Source organism: Nicotiana tabacum, chromosome 23, assembly GCF_000715075.1.
Source record: "Nicotiana tabacum cultivar K326 chromosome 23, ASM71507v2, whole genome shotgun sequence".
NCBI classification, from domain to species: domain Eukaryota; kingdom Viridiplantae; phylum Streptophyta; class Magnoliopsida; order Solanales; family Solanaceae; genus Nicotiana; species Nicotiana tabacum.
Window position 1 is genome coordinate 42204258 of NC_134102.1, and position 14755 is coordinate 42219012.

Sequence of the window (14755 nt, forward strand, 5' to 3'; positions counted from 1 at the left end):
GAAGGGATGTGAGGAGTTCGCTTTTGCGATGATTTCTTCGCATTTGGGAACCCTAGGTCGCATTTGTCACACCTGCGCCTGGACAAAAAGCTGAGGGGCAGGATTTTTAGTCTTATTTTCATATTCTAGAACTCTAGACTCGGTAGGAGGCGATTTTGAAGAGGGAGTTTCATCTACAAACTTCGGTTAAGTGATTTTAATTTATTTCTAATCATATTCTGTCAATATATCTTAGATTTTAACATCAAAATCATGTGAATCAAAGTAAAAATTTGTGAAACTTTGTCAAGTTTTTGAAAAGTAAGAATTTGATTTTTAAGAGTCGATTTGGACTTGAATTTTGAAACTAATCACATATATGAACTCGTGGGGTCATGGGTAGTCGAAATCTATCATTGGACCCCGGATTTTGACTGGTGGGCTCGGGGTTGACTTTTGTTTACTTTTGAGCAATTATGTAAAAATCGTAGCTTTAATTATTAGAATTGATTTTTCTTGCATTATTTGATGTTATTGAGTCAATTTTGGCTAGATTTGAGCCGAGCGAAGGTGAATTATAAAGGAAAACCTATTTTAGAGGGTTGACTGAGGGATCTTGTGGTAAGTATCTCGCCTAACATTGTGTGGGGGAAATACCTCGTACGGATTGGTTTGTTTGCACTACTTCAACTACGTGAAAGACGTTTACACGAGGTGACGAGTGTGTACATGGCTTATATGTGTAAATTTGACCGACATAGACTCTTAGGTTCTTATGTACATTAAAATGAAATTGTTTTATCATGCTAAATCCTACAGTTGCTTAATTTACCGTTATGTGTCCCATTTGAAGTTGATTGATTCATGTTCCACCCTTGTTGCCAAACATACTCTTATATACCTTAATTGAAGTTGGTGCCTCTTGTATTGCCATATTATCTCTTCCATAATTGCTTAAATTTAGTTGAAGTTATTTTTATCTCTTCCATTGTTGACTTATCCTTATTTGGAATCATTGTTACAAGCTCTTATCATTGAGTTGTACCTACTTGGAATCATTGTTACATGTTATCTCTCTTATCATTGAGTTGTACCTATTTGAATCATTGTTACACGGAGTTGTACGTATTTGTAATCATTGTTAAATGTTATCCATTCCATTGGTGAGTTACTCATTTGATATCATTGTTACACATTATCTCTCCCATTGTTGAGTTATTCTTATTTGAAACCATTATTACTTGATATGTCTTTCATTGTGAGCTCGTTCTTCCATTTCTTTGTGTTTGTAATTGTTGTGTTGATTTACTTGTCGTACTCCCGTGTTGTTGTTGTTGTTGTTGTTGTTGTATTTAGTGTTGTTGAGCCAAGGGCTATGTGTGGTTGTGGTACTAGAATTATTTTGAGGAAATATTGTAGCATGTCGGCACATATGGTGTGAGTTGTTATATTGTGTTGTTATGATTTTGGAACACGTGATATTGTTGAGAGGATCATCGGGGTGTTCGCACCTAAGTTGTCCTTGCTATTGTTATCATTGATATTTGCACATGCGGCGTGACAAGGCAGGCTATATATTAATGTGGGTTTGCGCATGTGGCGAGACAAGGCAGGAATATTATTATACGGGTGTGGCGAGACACGATGGGGATTTACTTTATTGTTGCTCATGCGGCGAAACAAGGGGGGCTATGTTGGGGATGATTTGTGATGGCATGGGGGCATTGTTATTGATGATATTTGTGTAGTGGTGTGCCTACCTTGTGTGAGTTATTCATTTTATGTTTCGTTGTGTTGTTTTCTATGTGCCATTCATTGTATTTGTTCTTACTTGTTGACTCGAGTTATGATAGAACACTTGCACAAGCATACACGTAAATTAATCACTCATATCTATTTAAGAAGATGAATCCTGACGTTTATTGATCATTCACATGTATTCTCGTTTACTCGCCTTCTATGTAAGAGTTGTACTATTGGCACATGAGTTGTCTGTGCAGTTATAAGTTATTGTTATTATTGGCACGTGAGTTATCCGTGCGGTTATGAGTTATTGTTATTGCTGGCATGTGAGTTGTACGTGCGAATATGAGATATTGTCACTCCCTTAGCACGTGAGTTGTCCGTGCAGATATGAGGTATTAATGGTATTGGCATATGAGTTGTCCATGCGGTTATGATTTGTAATGTGGGCACAAGATGCCAAGTGAATAGGGTTCGTGAATTGGGACCCGTGATTTGTGATCATGATGGGTGGTACCTCAGGGAAATTATTGAATAAATATTGTGTGAAAGTGGTTGTTCTTATTGAGTTGTTACTTGTTTTCCTTTACTTAGTTTCTCCGTACTTAAATTATGTTCAGCTTACTCTACGGCGTTATTATTTGTTTGTTCCTTTTTGCTAATTGTTGCTTCTAGTTTTATATTGCAAGTATTGTTGTCGTTTTACCATGCTTGGCTTTATATTGGTATTGTTCCCTGTTAGTTCACATTTATACTTGTAGAAGTTATTATGTGTAGTAGGTGTCTTGATTTTTCCTCGTCATTACTCCACCGAGGTTAGTCTTGATACTTACTGGGTACCGCTGTGGTGTACTCATGCTATGCTTTCTACATATTTTTGTGTATATCCAGGTACTTCAGAGTTTGTTGATCATTAGATAGTTGATCAGATATCGCCGCGGAGACTTCAAGGTATACTTATCGTTGTGTTCGCATGCCTTGGAGTCACCTTCTGAAGTTATTTTGTACAGTTTATTTACATTTCGAAACATTTGTACTTATAAATTTCCTAGTGAACTCTATATATCTTATGACTTGTACTGCCGATTTTGGGATATTGTATCATGTTGGGATTGTTGGCTTTATATAGAAATATATGGTTTATATTTAATAGTTGTTTTGGTTAAATTTTGTCATTTAATTCAGTTAGGCTTACCTAGTCTTAGAGAATAGGTGCCATCACGACATGCTACAGAGAGAAATTAGGGTCATGACAAGGACACCAACGGCATGTGAAATATCATATAAAAGGGGCACACAGACAGAGATATAACACGCGAAAATAATATCATGACTGAAAAGTATGAGTACGACTAGGGAAAATAGCTCACATAGAAAAAATACCAGTATCATATCTCAACAAATAAGAAAAAAAACCTAGACATGATTTCTAGCATAAGTGTTTCTCATGTAGTCTTACGAATGGAGAAAACACGATACTAAAGAAGCATGTTAGCAAAACAAGCATATAATGGCCTAAGATCTACAAGGATAATGAATAACCACGGTGCACGCATATACACTCATCACCTTGCATATACGTCACCCCCAACATATAAAAAATATCATAGCCAACCGGGAAATTACCCTCAAACTAAGCTTAGGTATGATACTTACCTCATCGGGACTAGTCTTCAGCCTCAAATCGCATCCAAATCTTGTTCTAGCTCTCCAATTGTGCAAATCCAAGACAAACATCATCCAAGGAAGTCAACAATGCCATAGGAAGAGATCCCAATCCATAAAACTCTGATCTTTGAAGAAATTTTCAAAAGTCAACAAAAGTTAACCTAGGCCTACGTGCCCAAAATCTTAAATCAATGCCAAAATTTGATAAACCATAAACTACGATTCCAAATATATTATTATTTTCCAAAATCGAGTCCAAATAGATACTCAAATCTCTGAAATACACTATCTTCAGGTGTAGGGAAAACCCCCAAATTACTTTTAAAAATTCCAAGTTTTAGGTGTAGAAATCCATGGGTAATCACTATATAAAACCAAATTCAAGTGAATATTGCTTACCTCCCATGTAGTAGTAAAATTGCTCTTCACAATCTTCTCTTCTCGAAGCCTAGGGCTCAAAATATGAAATAATAGATAAAATCCCAAAATATGGCAACTTAAATACACCACCCAACAATACTCCATGCGATTGTGATAGTATCCTCGTGATTGCGAAGGTAGAACTTCCTTCACCTCTAACTACGCTTCACGAATGCGAAGCCTCCTATGCAAATTCTATGACCACACTTCCATTACCTACGCGAGCACAACGATGTCCATGCGAACATGAAGGCTAAAACCCGCCTGACAATAAAACTACATGAACGCGATGCCATCATTCGAATGCGATGCTTCTGGCCCCAACACTGCACGAATGTGGCTACTGTGAACGTAAAGAACAGAACTTCAATGGACAATAACTACTCTTCACGGAGGCGACCCAATGACCGCAAACATGAAGCACACTAGAAACACTAGAAGATCAACTATGCAAACTCAACCAAAGTGGTCTGAAACCACCTTGAATCTCACCCGAACCCTATGGGACCCCTTCCAATCATACAAATAAGTAAAAATACAATATCCAAACTTATCCAAGGGCTCAAAACACCACAATTAACATCAAAACAAGGAATCGAAGGTTAAGATCAATTTCTTGAGTTCATTAACTTCCAACTTTAAACTGAGCGTCTGATCCAAGCCTAACCAATCCGGAATGAACCCAAACATTGCACACAAATTCAAATTGACAAAAAGAACCTATTCCAAGTTCGGTTTGATACCATTATTTTTTTTGCTTATTACTCGTATAGGTTTATAGTAAGTATCTTGTCATAGCCTCGTCACTACCTCGTCCATATTAGGATCGATACATACTGAGTACGTGGGGGTTGTACTCACACTATATGTTTGCACTTCTTGTGTAGATCCTGGTGTTAGTCCCAGCAGAGCTCAGAGGTGATTAGCTCAGACTACTCAGAAAATATGATGTAGTGCTGTATGGCATTTGCAGATCCTGGAGTCCCTTTCCAATCCTTATTTCCTACTTATTGTACCAGACAATATTATATTTTTATTGTAGATTTTTATTTAGTACTCTTAGTGGCTCGTGCACTTGTGATACCACATCTTGGGGATAGTTTTAGGCAACATTGAGTTGTAGCCCTATTAAGTATTTAAGATATATCGCATTTATCATTATTATACTGTTGATAATTGTTAAGCTTGCTTTGTTTATTATGGTTAAATGTTAGCTAGCATAGCAAGCAATGTTAGGTACCATCACAATCCCATGGTTGGGATTTTGGGTTGTGACAAGTTGGTATCGGGGCACTAGGTTGCATAGGTCTCACGAGTCATGAGCAAGCTTTGTAGAGTCTTTAAGGATCGGTACGGGGACACCTATACTTATCTTCTAGAGGCTAGAATGCTTTAGGAAACTTCACTTTCTTTCTTTATCTATCATACGACATTATTTTATCCTAAATTTTGAATATTTCCTTTCTTACTCTCTCAAAAATAGTAAGGATACATGCCTCGTCTGCAACTGATTAGGAGTCGAAGCCCCAGATTGTAGCCACTACTAAGGGTAGGGGAGAGGGCAAGGCTAGAGGCAGAGGCAGAGCTCAACTTAAAGCACACGCGAAGACAACTGTAGTTGAGCCCCCTATAGCTCCGGATGACAAGATTCTAATTCGGGTCAAGCTAATAGGACCGACTCAGGTCCCAGAGGTGTTCATTCCTACCCTAGTGCTTCAGGACGCCTTGGTCCGTATGGTGGGTTTTATGGAGAGTATGGCTCATGCCAGTGTGTTTTCTATGGCACCGTCCGTTCCCGGGGGAGGATTTCAAACTCCCGTTGCTCATACCCAGAGCAGATGGCCCATGGTTATCAGACTTCAAGAGTTCTACCAGTTGGGGTGGTTCGAGCTATTATATCCACACAGCCGAGGAATATGCCCATGATATCAGTTGATGAGCTGAAGAGGTTGCATAAGTTCACAAAGTTATATCCTCCTCACTTCAGCGGTGTGACTTCAGAGGATTCTTAGGATTTCTTAGACCACTGCCATGAAATTTTGTGCATCCTCGAACTAGTTGAGTCCAATGGAGTTGATTTCACAGTCTTTTAGATGCACGGTTCAGCCGAAGAGGAGGTGGCAGGTTTATGAGCTGGGTAGGCCAATAGGATCACCTCCTCTTGCATTGGATTAGTTGTCGCAGTCGTTCTTGGAGAAGTTTATTCCCCTCACTCAGAGAGACGAGATGCGCATCCAGTTCGAGCGCCTTCAACAAGGTAGTATGACTGTTACCCAGTATGAGACTATATTTGTTGATTTTTCTCACCAAGAATCTATCCCAATCCCTACTTAGAGGGAGAAGGTTCATAGAAGGTATTACCTATGGCATCAGACTCCGATGGCAAAAGAGGTAGAGACTGATACTTTTTTCACTCAGGTGCTCGAGATTGCTAGGAGGATTGGGCGGATTTGTGGTCAAGGGAGAAAGACGGATATTAACAAGAGGCCTCATCATTTTGGTGGTTTTAAAGGTGCAAGGATATTAACCTGGAGGCAAGGTTATTTTGGTAGAGGTCATGCTATTCGACTAGTGCAGTCAGTGCTCTAGGTTTATCATGGTACTTCAGGTGGCCATGGTGCTTATGTTTCTCTCTTGGGGCAGTCATTATACAGTGCACCTTCAACGCCTGATCCGATTAATGCACCACCGATTTAGAGCTACTACGGTGATGACTCGGGTATTCAAAGACAATCACAGATTCGGCAGCCTCGCCAGTTGAGGAGCTGCTTTGAGTGCGGAGATGCAAGTCATATCAAGAAGTTTTTTCCAAGATTGCATAGTAATATGCCATAGCAGGGTACTCATGCTATAATTCGAAACCAGCTACTACACCACCCGCTAAGCCTACTGAGGTAGGGGTCAGCCAGCTATAGTTGGAGGTCAGTCAGTACGAGGTCGTCCTCGAGGTTGAAGACATATTGGTGGGGACCACCCCGTTGTTATGCATTTTCGAGTAGGCTTGAGGCATAGTCATCTGATGTAGTTATTACATGTATTGTCTTAGTTTGACGTGGAGATGCTTTGATATTGTTTGATATGGGTTCTACATATTTTGATATGTCTTCATATTTTGCAACACACTTGAGTATGACTCGTGGTTCTCGTGATATTACTGTTTCTGTGTCTACACCGTTTGGAGTTTCCATAGTAGTTGATTGGGTGTACCGGTCTTGTGTTTTTACTATTAATGGTTTTGATACTATAGTTGATATTTTGTTGTTGGATATGGTGGATTTTGAGGTCATTCTTGGTATCGGTTGGTTTTCCCCGTATCACACTATCTAAGGTTGTCATGACAAGATTGTGACTTCAGCTATACTGGGGTTACCTAGATTAAAGTAGAGACGGACCCTCGGTCATTCCACTAGTAGGGTGATTTCATTTTTGAAGGCTCAGTGTATGATTGAGAAGGGTTGTGTAGCGTATTTGGATTACATCCAGGATTCTAGTGTGGAGGCTTTTTCTATGTATTTAGTGCAAGTTGTGAGAGAGTTTCCAGAGTTGCTTCCAGCAGATTTACCTGGCATGCCGCATTATAGGGTTATTGACTTTTGCATTGATTTGGTTTCGCACACTCGGCTTATTTCTTTCCCACCATACCGTATGGCTCTAGCCGGAAGGAATTCAAGGATTTGTTGCAAGATTTTATTGATAAATGATTCATTAGACCGAGTGTTTCACGTTGGGGTGCACCGATGCTGTTTGTAAAGAAGAAGCACAGATTGATGAGGATGTGCATTGACTATCGATAGTTGAACAAGGTAACTATCAAGAACAAGTATTTGTTTCCTAGGATTGATAATTTGTTTCATCAAGTTTAGGGTTCCAAGGTATTTTCGAAGATTGACTAAAGATCGAGCAATCATCAGGTGAAGATTTGGGCATCGAATGTCCCTAAGACAACTTTTAGGACCTGCTATGGTCATTACGAGTTCTTGGTAATGACATTTGGTTTGACTAATGCTCCAGCAACCTTCATGGATATGATGAATCGAGTGTTCAAGCCTTATTTGGATTCTTTTGTAATTGTTTTCATTGATGATATTCTTGTTTACTCTTGTAGTAGAGAGGAGCATGAGCATCACTGTTCATGTCCAATTCATACCCAATTAAGGAATATGAAATGGTAGTTACAATAATAAAACCTAATGAGAGGCGGGGTCGAATCCACATGGAGTTTAAAGTGGTGTTGCGGTAAACACTCAAGAGAGAAACTTGAAATAACTAAATTTAGCTTCCAAACAAAAATGGGTAACTGTAACATAAAACAGCTACTAAGAGATTTAACTAACCAATGAGCAAATAACAATTAAAATATTTTTGATTTTTTTATCAAATAGGGAAAAGCCTAGGGTTCTAACCTTAACCTAGGTGTAAATCTAATGGATAAAGTAAATCTATACTCGCTTGGTAGATCAGGATTTGTTATGACTCTCAATGCTCAAGTAACCACTCAATACCTCTTGGTAAAAGAGTGATTATACCCAAATTGGCTTTCTCAAGACCAAATAGGTAGCAAACTAAACAATTGAATGTGAGTCCAAGTTGGATTATCCCTATCTCTAGTTAAAATCTTTTAATCAAACTAATCAAAACTTCAACTAGTTCAATTTCTTGATATCCAAAGTTTTCCTATACTAAACCCCTCTTTCTCATGCATTAATTAACTCAAATAGGCATGAATCAATATTGCAATCATTAATTCTAAGTATAAAGTATAAATAAGGCTAAATAATATACCACCCAATCAATAACAAGCACTAATATTAAACATCCATAAGTTTTACACACTAGGGTTGGATCACAACCCTAGATAAAATCTAGCTACTCATAGTAATTGACATAGAAAAATAAAAAGAAGAAGTAATTAAAGAGCGAAATACATAAACAACCTCTTTAAGTTGTCCACAACGATCAAACAGCCACCTCAACTGGCCCATTTATCATTTAGACACTTCAAGTGACTATTAAGTATATCAATTAAACACATATTACTGATGTGGCATATACGTGTTTGCTAACAAAATTTTGAGCGCGTAAAGTCATTTTTTCAGCCTAATTTATTTTTTCTTAGAAAAAAAAACAAGAAACCTTAGAGCGTAGCTAGCTGAAGCAGCTGCAACTTAACTTCTCTTCTTCCTATCTTCTTAACTAAACCACCTCATCCCACCATGAAACCACCATAGAGTCCAGGAAAACCATCCATTAAAGATCGAACTAAGCCACTGTAAACCACCAGAAACTACCACCTTTCACCATAAAACTCTACTGCCCGTAACCTTCAGAGCTCCGCCTAGTTCCGTCAACCCAAAATCAATCTCAAACCTAGAAAAATGAAGTAACAACAAGAGTTGCAAAAAACCACCAATATTTTTTCCTCAATAGTCATGTCACCCTCATCTCCACCATAAGAACACAATTTCACCACCCTATTTCGTCTTCATCATCGGCATATAATTTTAAGGACAATTTTACACCAAAAATAATAAATTAGAGAAAAAAGTAATATAGGCCCAAATTCATATTCAAGAAAATAATGGAGAGAGAAGAGTTAAGATTGAAGATTCCAGTAGAATCAGTTTTTTAACTGTGCTTGGAGAACAAATGTTTCGACCATACAGGTCGCATAAGGGGAGTTTTTGTGGCGAGGTCCATTAATAATCCCTTGGTGGGTTATCTATTTGGCCATTCTCTATTTGTTTTATATTTGTATGAGTTTTAATTTGTTTGGTGGATTTATGAAAAGGGAATAGGGACGTGAATGGGCGCAAAGAAGATGATGGGGGGGGGGAGGTGGTATAGCTTATTTTGAAAAAAGTAAAAGGGAAATAGTTTCTTTTTCTTGTTTTGATGTATTTTCTCTTTCTTTTTTTAAATATATGTGTCATTGTTTATTACAAATTACACTTGTCATTTTTTAATTGGCTCATTTGACATGTCACTAGTAAGTGCAAGTCACGTATATGGTCTTCTGCACTCGGGAGTTTACTTGATATACTTAATAGTCACTTGAAGTGTCTAAGGTAATGGGTTAGTTGAAGTGGTTGTTTGATCGTTATGGACAACTTAAAGGGGCTATTTATGTATTTCACCCAATTAAAGACATAAAGCTAAAATTAAAGTGGAAAATTAGATCTTCTCAAATTGAAGTCCCAAGTTGCCCAAAATAGCTAAAGATAACCATTAGCAGTTGCTACATTACAAAAGCTTCCCTAAAAAGGTTCCTCGTCTATTTATAGTGCTCTAAAATTCTCTGACAAAAACACCCTTCGGAGGGTTCTGCGGCCATACAATTACATTTGTGGTCCGCATTTTGGTGGTTGTTGCTCTTGCATGTGCTTTCAGTTGGACGAACTCTACAGCAGTGCGTAAGCTTCTTCGGCCGCACTTCAGCTTATGCGGCCGCAAAATTTTGCTGTTGACCGCATTTTGAAGAGGCTTCAGACTTGTTCAATTGCAACATATCTGATCTTTCAGTCTTTAGCAGTGAGAACCTCAAGTGCGACTACACTTTTTGTCATACGGAATGCACTTATGCCCGATATCTCTGAAGCTTCAGTTTCTCGTTTGTGGCCTCATATCATTTTCTGCCAACCGCATTTGCTTTTGCAGCCGCAGATGGAATTCTACGGACCGCACTGCTCTTTGCACTTGTCCTCTTGATTGTTCTGAGCTGGAATATCTCCTCTTTGAGTTAGATTTCTTGTTAAGCTCACATTATCCACCACACCTACAATTCACACATATTCATTAGATTTAAAAATAAAAATCACTACTTTCGGACTAAATCTTAAGCCAAAAAGTATTAATAAGTGGTTAAAATCCACACCTACCAAGCACCATTGGATTGTACTTCAAACTTTCAAGGATTGTCAACTTTATGTCAAGTTTTCTAAGTGTGAGTTCAGGTTGGACGCAATTGCCTTCTTGGGACATGTCATGTCTTGTGATGGTATTAACGTGGATCCTACGATGATTGAGGTAGTTTAGAAGTGGCCTAGACCTACTTCAGCTACAGAGATTCAAATATTCTTGGGTTTGGCGGGATACTATTACCGGTTTATGGAGGTATTCTCATCTATTGTAGCCACATTGACCAAGTTGACTAAGATGGACACCCTTTTCAGATGGTCTGATGAGAGTGAGGAGAGATTTTAGAAGCTCAAGACTGCTTTGATTACAGTGCAGTGTTGGTGTTACCCACAAGTTTTGGGTCTTATACTATGTATTGTGATGATTCACATATTAGACTTGACGCAATATTGATGTAGGATGGTAGGGTGATTGCCTACACGTCTCGTAAGTGGTAAAAAAGAACTATCTCGTGCATGATCTGGAGTTGGAAGCTATTGTACACGCGCTCAAGATTTGGAGGCACTAATTGTGCATGTCATGTGAGGTTTATACTGATCATCGGAGTCTATAGAATCTATTAAGGAAAAAAGATCTCAATTTGAAGCAGCGGAGATGGTTGGAGTTATTAAAATACTATGATATCACTATATTGTATCATCCAGGGAAGGCTAATATGGTGGACGACGCCTTGAGTAGAAAGGCAAAGAGCATCGATAATTTAGCATATATACTGGAAATAGAAAGGCCATTGTCTATGGATGTTCAGGCCTTGGCTAACAGATTCATGAGGTATGATATTTCGGAGCCTAGTAGGGTTCTTGTTTATGTTGTGGTGCATTCGTCTTTGTTGGAGCGAATCAAGGCTCGATAGTTTGATGATCCTCACTTGTTGGTATTGAAAGATACGGTGCAGCAGGGTGATGCTAAGAAGGTTGTGATTGGGGATGATGGTGTTATGCGGCTTCAAGGTCAGATTTGTTTTCCGAATGTTGATGGTTTGAGAGAGTTGATCCTTGAGAAGGCTCATAGCTCACAGTACTCTATTCACCCAGGTGTCACAAAGATGTATCATGATTTCAAGTAGTATGATTGGTGGCAGATATTGTTGGGCATGTCTCACGGTGCTTGAATTTCTAGCAGGTGAAGTATGAACATGAGAAACCAGGTGGTTTGACTCAGAGATTAATCATACCGGAGTGAAAGTGGGATCGCATTACTATAGACTTTGTGGTAGGCTTATCACATACTTTGAGGAAGTATGATGTTGTTTGGGTCATTTTGGACAATTGACCAAGTCCGCACATTTTATTCTGGTGATGAATTCCTACAATTCAGAGCGGTTGGCTGAGATCTACATTAGGAAGATTGTTCAACTGCACTGTGTGCCCATTTCTATCCTCTCAAATCATGCCACACATTTCACTTCATAATTTTGGTGAAATGTTTAGCATGAGTTGGGCACGTAGGTGGATCTCAGCACTGCATTTCACCTGCAGACGGATGGCCAGTCCGATCAGACTATCTAGATCCTTGAGGATAGGTTGAGCACCTATGTTATTGATTTCGGAGATCAGTGGGACAAATTTCTACCATTGGCGAGTTTGCCTACAACAACTATTAGTCCAATATTCAGATGGCGTCGTATGAGGCTTTATACGGTAGGTGGTGTCATTCTCCTAGTAGTTGGTTTGAGCACGGTGTGGCTAGGATGTTGGATACGGATTTGGCTCATGATGCTTTTGAGAAGGTGAAGTTAATTCAAGCTCGCCTTCATACAATACAGAAAAAGAAGAAAATTTATACGGACAAGAAGGTCCATGTTGTGGCCTATATGAGGGGTGAGAAGGTACTTTTGAAAGTTTCTCCTGTGAAGGGAATGATGAGATTTGGGAAGAACGGCAAGTTAAGCTCGAGTTTTAGCCCATTTGAGATCTTAGAGAGAGTTGGGGAGGTTGCTTACAGGCTTGCATTGTCTCCCAACCTAGCAGGGGTACATCTATTATTTTATATTTTTATGCTTCGGAATTATCTTGAAGATAAATCACATGTATTGGACTGCAGCACAATGCAGATTGATGAGGATTTGACTTAGGAAGAAGTGTCGGTAGCCATTCTAGACCAGAGGTTCAAAAGTTTAAATCTAAGGATAATTTTTCAGTGAAAGTGTGTTGGAGGTCAGCCGAGTGAGGAGGCTACTTGGGTGTCAGAGTTCGTAATGAGGAGTAGATATCTGCATCTTTTTACCAGTCCGGGTACATTTCTATGACTATTCGAGGATGCACGTTTCTGATAAAGGTGGAGAATGTAAAGACCCGATAGGCCATTTTTAGTTCTGTCTTCCAATCGTGATTTTACACCTTATAGTCTTATTTGATGATTTATGACTTGTGTACGTAGTCCGTATTGATTTTCGGAAAGTTTAAATGTGATTTTCAAAGAAAACTTGATTTTTGAACTTTAAAATGGTTGGAGTTGAACACGGTCAATATTTTTGGTAACAACCTTGGATCAGTATTTTTATGATTTCGGTAGGTTTATATGAAAATTTTGGACTTGTAAGCATGTTTGGTTGGGGTCCAGGGTGACACGAGGGCGTTTCAGTGCTTATTGTAAAAAATTGAAATTTGAAGTTATGAATTTTGAAATCTTTGAGTTTCGATGCTTGATTCTTCATTTTAGATGTTATTTTGATGATTTGAGATTTATGAGCGACTTCATATGATGTTATTTTACTTGTGTGGATATTTGGATTGGGGCCAGAGGAGTTTGAGTGCGTTTCAGATGGGTTTCAAACTGATTTGGTAAGACTTGAGTTGCTGGTGTTGCAGACATTGCAATTGCGATGGTCTATTTACAAATACGAGCCTCGCATTTGTGATTTCTAGTTAACATTTGCAATTCCTGGGGGGGGGGGGGGGCAGTATTTCATTTGCGAAGCTCACCTCGCATTAGCGAGGTTTCCATACTATGCATTTGCGAGGCATTGTTGCATTTGCGATTACCGTGATTGCGATGCAGGCGTCGCAATTGTGATCTCTAAAGCTTACTGGCTATATCGCATTTGCGATAGTTGTTCGTGTTTGCGAACATCGCAATTGTGAAAAATAATTCGTAATTGCGATAAGTGGAGCTGGGTAAAAGGCAAGGGTTTCGGGATTTAGCTCATTTTATTCCATCTTTGAGACCTAGTCTCTACATAGAGACGACTTTGGAGCCCAACTTCATAGGTTAGTAGAAATATGATTTTCATTTCTAAACCTAAGATTTCATAGAGTAGAAATATGATTTTTGGGTAGAAATTTAGGATTATGTATTTTAGAGATTTAGACATCAATTTGAGGTTAGATCTAAAAACAACTCACATATTTGGACTGGGGGGAGGGGGTGAATGAGTAATCGGGATTTGGTCTTGATTTCGGATTTTGAACTTGTGGACCTGGGTTGACTTTTTATTGACTTTTTCAAATATGATAAAGATTGAATCTTTTTTATACTATGGTAGTTTCTATCGCTTGTTTTGACATATTTGAGTATTATTTGACTAGCTACGGGTTATTTTGGAGGCTTGTTCTAAAAGAAAAGTTGTATTGAATTGTTGATTTTGTTTCAGAAAGCGGTAAGTATCATGGTTAACCTTGATTTGAGGGAATTAGGACTTTATTAGTTTATTTTCTACGTGATCTATGTGTAGGGAAGGAGTATATGCAAGGTAGCAAGTGTATATCCATTGTCATGGGTTTAAGCTTGCATGGTGTATGAATTTACTTCATGCCTTTAATTATACCATGTCTTTTCAAATTTCATGATTTTACTGGTTATGTGCTCTTATTTGATACATGAGTTTACTTGATATATATGTGCCTTCACTTGTTACATGCCCTTGTTTGATGCCTTTATTTATCATATGCCTTTTCTTGTTACATGCCTTTACTTGTCTTATTGTCTTTACTTATTTTCTTGTCTTACTTTGCTATGCTTTATCAAATCGTGTGACTGTTAGATTGTTCTCGTGTTTACGACTTGTTGAATTCTTTATTAACATGTATAT

The 14755-nt window shown here is 38.5% G+C and overlaps 1 pseudogene; it reads right to left on the reverse strand.

Annotated features, from left to right (window-relative positions):
* The window catches only part of LOC107829295 (uncharacterized), a 117434-nt pseudogene extending 106646 nt beyond the window's left edge, over window positions 1–10788 (reverse strand).
* Window positions 10789–14755: the final 3967 nt, after the last annotated feature.